Source organism: Drosophila mauritiana, unplaced genomic scaffold, assembly GCF_004382145.1.
Source record: "Drosophila mauritiana strain mau12 unplaced genomic scaffold, ASM438214v1 Y_12, whole genome shotgun sequence".
Lineage (NCBI taxonomy): Eukaryota > Metazoa > Arthropoda > Insecta > Diptera > Drosophilidae > Drosophila > Drosophila mauritiana.
The window spans coordinates 234,828-241,567 of NW_022881551.1; the positions used below are offsets into that span (position 1 = coordinate 234,828).

Here is a 6,740-nt window from a genome sequence, read left to right on the forward strand (position 1 = left end):
ACGACCGGTCGATGCTGCTCACCGGCATGCATGGGTCGATCATGGCCCCGGTCTCGAAGGTCTTCGAGCCCGTGTCCAGCACGACGATGGCTGTAGGCAGTATGGGGACAGCCTTCTGCTGCTGCTGACGCGGGCGATTGTTGGCGACTGGTGGCGGAGTGCGGGAAATCCGGACCGGACGAGGTGCAGCGGGATGGCGCTCTCTGCGCGTCGGAGCTGGTAGCGCTGCCGGGTTCGGAGCGGGGAGGACCTCGTGCATGTGGAGTAGGGTGTGGTGGTCTCCTCCACACTTCTTGCATCCCTCTTGGCTGCGACAGTCTCCTCCTGAGTGCTGATGGGCGAGGCAGTTCGAGCAGTACTTATTAATAAGTACTGCCCGAAGGCGCTTTTCAGCGCTCAGTTTGTGGAACCTCGTGCACTTTCGAAGAGGATGGATTCCAGAGCAGACTCGGCAGCGGTAGGATTTAATACCTCGAGTACGTCTGCTCTCCAACGACGGGGTGGCACGAGGACGAGGAGCCATTATTGGAGGAAGTGAGTAAGTCTGCCAATAAAGAAATGAAAAAGCTTAGTGTGAGCCGACTACTATTTGGGCCCCGGAATGGGGGAAGTGCCCTAATCCCTAGGAACGGAGGACTCTTTGTCCTCCATCGGTAGCAGAATTACTTTGTGGACAGGGCGTTTTATGGTGCCGCGAGACGTACGGATCTCAACGACTCGAATGCGATCGTCGGCTCCTGGAAAGGCAGAAACAATTCTGCCGAGCCGCCATTCGGTGGTAGATTGTCCTCCTTGACAACTACCATATCGTCGGCTTGTAGATTCCTGGTCGGAAATTGCCATTTGCTTCGTTTATGGAGTTCTTTGAGATACTCCTCTTTCCACCGTGCACTAAACTGCTGATGTTGTGCCTTGAGGTGTTGCCATCGATTTATTATCGACTTAGCTTCGCCCTTTATCTCGGGTTCCGCCGTGGAAAGCAACGGCCCTCCAATAAGGAAATGGCCTGGTGTGAGGGCCAGTAAATCTGAGGGATCTTCGGACATAGGGGAGAGGGGTCTAGAGTTGAGGCAAGCCTCAATCTTAGCGAGAAGCGTCGCCAGCTCCTCAAATGTATATTTGCGGACTGACGTCGATTTAAGGAACAGGGTTTTGAAGCTTTTCACCCCTGCTTCCCACAAACCCCCCATATGTGGAGCCCCTGGTGGGATGAACCGCCATACGAGTCCCTGATGGCTATATGCATCAGTCACGGACTCTTTGATAGCTTGGAGAAAGTCCCTGGAAATCAAAGTTGCCGCCCCCACAAAGGTTTTACCATTATCCGAATGGACCCGCTGAGGACAACCGCGCCTCGCTACGAAACGAGCAAAGGCCGCTAGAAATTTCTCGGTTGTTAGATCGGAAGTGGGTTCCAAATGCCTTCTGCCTTCGTGGAAAAGCACACAAACACACAAACATATCCCTTCGTTATGAGACACGCTCTCCCTGTATAATTTTTTATTTCGAAAGGGCCGGCATAGTCGATACCCGTGTAGGTGAACGCCCTTGAAAAGGAGACTCTATCTGTCGGGAAGTCGCCCATCAGCTGTGTTTGGAGCCTCTTCTTGTAAATCGTGCAAATCTTACACGGATTGACCACAGCCTTCACCAGATTCTTGATTTTAGGAATCCAATACTTTGTTCGGATCAGGCGTACGATCAATTGACTACCGCCATGAAGAGTAATTTGGTGAGTAAATTGGACGATGAGGCGCGACAGTCTACAGTCATAGGGGAGAAGAATCGGATGACGTTCATCATATTGCAGGGTTTTGGATGCAGTGAGACGGCCGCACGCCCTTAAAAGGCCGTGTTGGTCAATGAACGGGAACAAATTCACCAAAGGACTTGACACTGGAAGAGGCCTTTTCTCGGTCAGATGCTGAAGCTCTTGGCCATATGCTCTGCGCTGCGCAATGGAGGTCAGAGTTCGTTCTGCCTCTCGGATCTCTTTACTGGTAGGTCGTGAACTGGGCAAGAACGAACCTTTGCGGCAGCGTTTAAGGAAGCGTTGAACATAGACCAGAACTCGCAGGGCCTTGTCCAATTTGGAGAAACGTTCGAGAAAGTCGATGGACGGGCCCTTGACAAAATGCACTTTGACCGCGCGCTGCTCTAGCTCTGTCACTGGAAGAGTGTCGCTTTGTGCTGGCCATAGCTCTCGTGGCCCTTGCAGCCACTCTGGTCCGTGCCACCAGAGATGGTTTTCTGCCAATTCATGTAGGGATACGCCTCGACTGGCTAGATCGGCGGAGTTTTGTTCTGAGCGAACGTGTGCCCAACAGTCGACTGGCGTGGCCTGCGTGATCTTGGCAACTCTGTTGGCCACAAATGTGGTCCAGTTGCACGCATGCTTTCGTAGCCAGGCTAAGACGATTGTGGAATCTGTCCAGCAGCGGATATCTGAACTGGCGGAGGGCATGTGCGGAAGGATTGTGGTCACCATTTCGGTTAACAGCACGGCACCACAGAGCTCTAGCCGAGGAAGGGAGACGGTTTTTACCGGGGCCACTCGTGTTTTGGCTGTAAGCAGGCGAGTCAGGATCTTTTGCCCCATCTCGACGCGGATGTATATAGCCGCTCCATAGGCTCTCTGAGACGCGTCACAGAACCCGTGGTGCTCTATGATTACCTCAGGCTGGTACCAGATCCATCTCGGAACGCGGATCTGGTTGAGGTCCGAGTACTCGTCTAAAAACGATTGCCACCGCTGACATATTTCAGTGGGAAGCTTATCGTCCCAGCCTAAGTTTTGCAACCAAATCTCCTGCATGAACATTTTTGAACGGATTATGAACGGCGCGAGCCACCCGGCAGGATCGAACAACCTAGCGATTTGGGACAAAACTTCTCGCTTTGTATAGGAGGGTTCCACAACTATGTCTGGAGGAACGAAATAGAATTCGTCGGACTTTGCCCTCCACCGAATACCGAGCGTCTTGGCCGTGCTTTCGGCATCGATGTCGAGGAACTCGCTATGAAGGAGGTGTTCGGCCGGGACTTCTTTAAGGACGCTTTTGTTGTTCGAGGTCCACTTTCTTAGCGGAAACCCGGAGGCACTTAGGGGGCTGCTTGCAACTCTCGAATTGAACTTTGGGCTTCGATTACGGAATTCGCCCCTGCCAGAACGTCGTCGACGTACATGTGCTGCTGGATGATGCGGCTGGCATTTGGAAATGGCACTTGGATATCCTCTGCCAGCTGTTGCAAGACTCGAATGGCGAGGAAGGGGGCGCAGTTGACCCCGAAGGTAACTGTTGTTAGTTCAAAGTCTCGGATATCTCCTTCCTTGTTTCGGAACAGAATTCTTTGAAACGGGGTATATTTTGGATCGACCCAGATCTGACGATACATTTTCGTAATGTCTGCACTGAAGACGTATTGAAAATAACGCCATTTCAGGACCTGGATCGTTAGATCGGATTGTAGGACTGGAAGGATGAAGGATATCATTTAAGCTGGTCCCATTTGCCGACGGACTTGAAGCGTTGAATACAACGCGAAGCTTTGTAGTGGTGCTTTCGGGCTTAACTACCGCGTGATGAGGAAGATGATACGAGGGAGAATTGTGAGTCGGCGGAACTTCTTTCATATGACCCAGATCCAGGTACTCCTGGATCACGCTGTCATATTGCTCTTTTAAGGGAAAGTCTCTTTTTTTAAACGATTTTCGTTTCTAAGAAACTGAGCTAACGCAATGGACCTTGAATATCCTAAATCGGATCCGGTATTCTCGGGATCCCGGAACGGGAGCGTCACCACGTACCTCCCGCTTGCGTCTTTTGTTGTTTTTTGGAGGAAGTTCCTTTCACAATAGGAGTCCGACTCTTTTACCATCTTTACTGGTAGATCCTCCACCTCCCAGAACTTGCTGAGAAGCGTGTCGAGCGAATCAGGGTCGCCTGTTTGGTGCACCTGGGTCGTGAAGGATGCGACCCGTTTCGGCTTACCCTTGGAAATCGGCCCCGTTAGCACCCACCCGAAAATAGTTTCTTGGCCCAGGAGCGAGCCGCAAATATTTTGTTGGGTGCCATCCATCATTATGGATGGTAGAATGTCAGCCCCGATCAGTACATCAATTTGAGAGCTCTCAAAAAAGGTAGGATCTGCCCAGCGGAGTGCGGGCAGGTCCTTCAAAGAATTCCGAGGGATCGGATAGGAGGGCAGTTTGCCTGAGAGCTCCGGAAGGACGTACGCTTCAGTGTCTAACTGTAGACCTTGCTTAGTAGGAACGCGAATCCCGAAGTGACACAGCTTCGAGGATTTCGCGGAGACCGAATGATTTAACCCGGAGACTTGGGTCTGGGTGTTGCGGAATGGCAACTTGATGAGGTTGAACATGCGTTCTGAAATGAACGTCTCCTCGGATCCCGAGTCGATTAAGGCTCGGGCTCGGTAGTTCGTCCCCAAATGGCACACGTCAATCATCGCTGTGCTCAGTAGGACGGCTGAAGTGCCGGACGCGAAGAAAGTTTGCACCGCTGAGGTGCTTGCCGATGCATTTCTGCTAGAGGGTCTCGGAAGTTGCTGTGTAGGGGGCGAGGTTGAGGAACTCGCATTTTCGGAATTTGGGGGGCTGCGATGCAGCAGCGTATGGTGCCTGCCCTTACATGTAAAGCAGCTGTGCGTGCTTGTGCAGTCACGTAGCTGATGACCTCTGGCAAAACAATTCAGACATAGCTGCTTCTTTTTGATATACCCGGAGCGCGAGTCAACAGACATTTGAAGAAAACGCGGGCACAATCGTACCGGATGGTTCTCCTTAGAACATAAGTCACACCCTTTCTGTTTGGTGCTGACCTTTGTCTCGAAGGATTGAAGCCTTTTTGGAACCGCCTGAGTCGGTTTCATATCTTCGATGGCTTCCAATGTCCGATACCTTTCGCTCAGGAAGGCATTCATTTCTTCCCAAGCTGGGATCTCGGATTTGGCAGTTAGCGACTGTTCCCATAAGGACAGGGTCTGCTTGGGCAGTTTGCTCGCGCAAAGGAAAACCAAGAGACAATCCCAGTTTTCTGTGGATACCTGGGAATGCGCCAGTGCTGTTATACACCCCTGAATCGTGGATTGTAGCTCTTTTAAAGCATGACCAGATTCTTGCGAAATTGAACTCAAGTTAAAAAGAAGCTTGAGCTGGCTATTGACTAAAAGTCGCTTATTTTGGAACCGATCTCGAAGCGCCTCCCAAGCCGAAGCAAAACCATCATTCGTGAGAGGAGATTTCGCCACGATGGCTTTTGCTTCGCCACTTGTTTTGGTAAGGAGGTGGAATAGCTTCTCGACCGGAGTCAACCTGGGGTTGTTTACGTAAATTGCCGTGAATAGGTCCCTGAAAGTGGGCCATCGGAGGTAGTCGCCATCGAAGACTTCCGTGTCGCATGGAGGTAAGCGGCAGCCGGACGCAATTAGCGGCTGAGAGGGTGCTTGCGCGACTTGAGGCGTTGCTCTGTCGATTGTTTCGCCAATTTGTGCTGCACATGACTCGTATACTGAGTAGCAGTAGTCATATTTGGCCTGGAGAATAGGCATTGTGTCGAGGGATCCTTCTTGGGCCATTAGGTCAGAGCATGTTTCGTACTCTCTTTCCACTTTGTCCCATAAGGCTCGCACCTGTTGCAGACGGACTTGTAACGTGTGTAGGGACGGAGAGGCTTGATCAGGAGTGTTGATCTTCGCTTCGAAAAGGCTTACGCGATCGCTGACGGCGATGAATTTATGCAACGCTGCGTTTGCGGGCGTTGGCTGCTCAGAGGATGCCATTTTCTTTGTGTTAGAGCGTGTGACGCGGAGGAAATCAGTCCCGACAGCGGAGGGACTCTCGGATTTTCTCGATAGAGAAGACTCACTAGACGCTCGCGTCACTGGTCGGGAAATGACCAACCTAGGAGTTGTCTTCGAACTGGTCGATGGCAAAACCTTTGCTTTCGGAGTGGGAGTCGCGGGTTTGACCCTAGGACTAACGGACTTGAGTGCTGGCTTACCGCGAGTGGATAGCGGAGATTGCGGGTTGAACTTTTGTTCTTTTCCAGGTGCGGTGGTCTTTTTCTTGTCTCCCTCTAGGGGCATGCTCAGCTATGCCCTAAGAGAAGGAAGTCAAGAAGGCCTGCACGCCGCAAAAAATGTGGAATTGAAAAGGAACCAGACCCAGAGGGCGTCCAAATCTGGATGGACAAAGGATCCCGTCGGAATTCGGGAGAAAGTTGCAATTGGGATCTGGAGATTGGAGCACGAAGGAAAAAAATCCCAATTTTTGTGAAATAAGGCCCCAATAGATCTTAAATCAACTGGAAAAAAGCTTAAATGAAGTACAATATAGCTAAAATTCAGTTTATTGCAATTTCTGAAAAAATAGCTAAGAAAATAGCTACCAGCTGGAGTCTGGATAATAGCCAAGGATTTATAAAAATCGCTACCGACTGGAAATTCCGAAAAAGAATAGCTAATATAGAAAATAGCTATAAACTTGAATTTATAAAAAATAGCTACCGGATTTCATATGGCTAAAACTCAGTGTGAAAAAATAGCTAGGAGGATTCACAAAAAGCAACAGCTAGAGTGAAGTCCACAAGAAGATATAGCTATATTGGAGTCTAGAAAAAACAGTAGCTCAAATTTATAAAAAAAGCTATAAATTGCAATTTCTGGAAAAATAGCTAAAAAAAATAGCTACCAGCTGAGGTCTGGATAATAGCCAAGGA

General features: G+C 50.3%; 1 pseudogene; it reads right to left on the reverse strand.

Moving 5' to 3' along the window:
• Positions 1-1,155: 1,155 nt before the first annotated feature.
• On the reverse strand, positions 1,156-5,769 carry LOC117149991 (annotated as a pseudogene).
• Between the last annotated feature and the right edge of the window lie 971 nt (positions 5,770-6,740).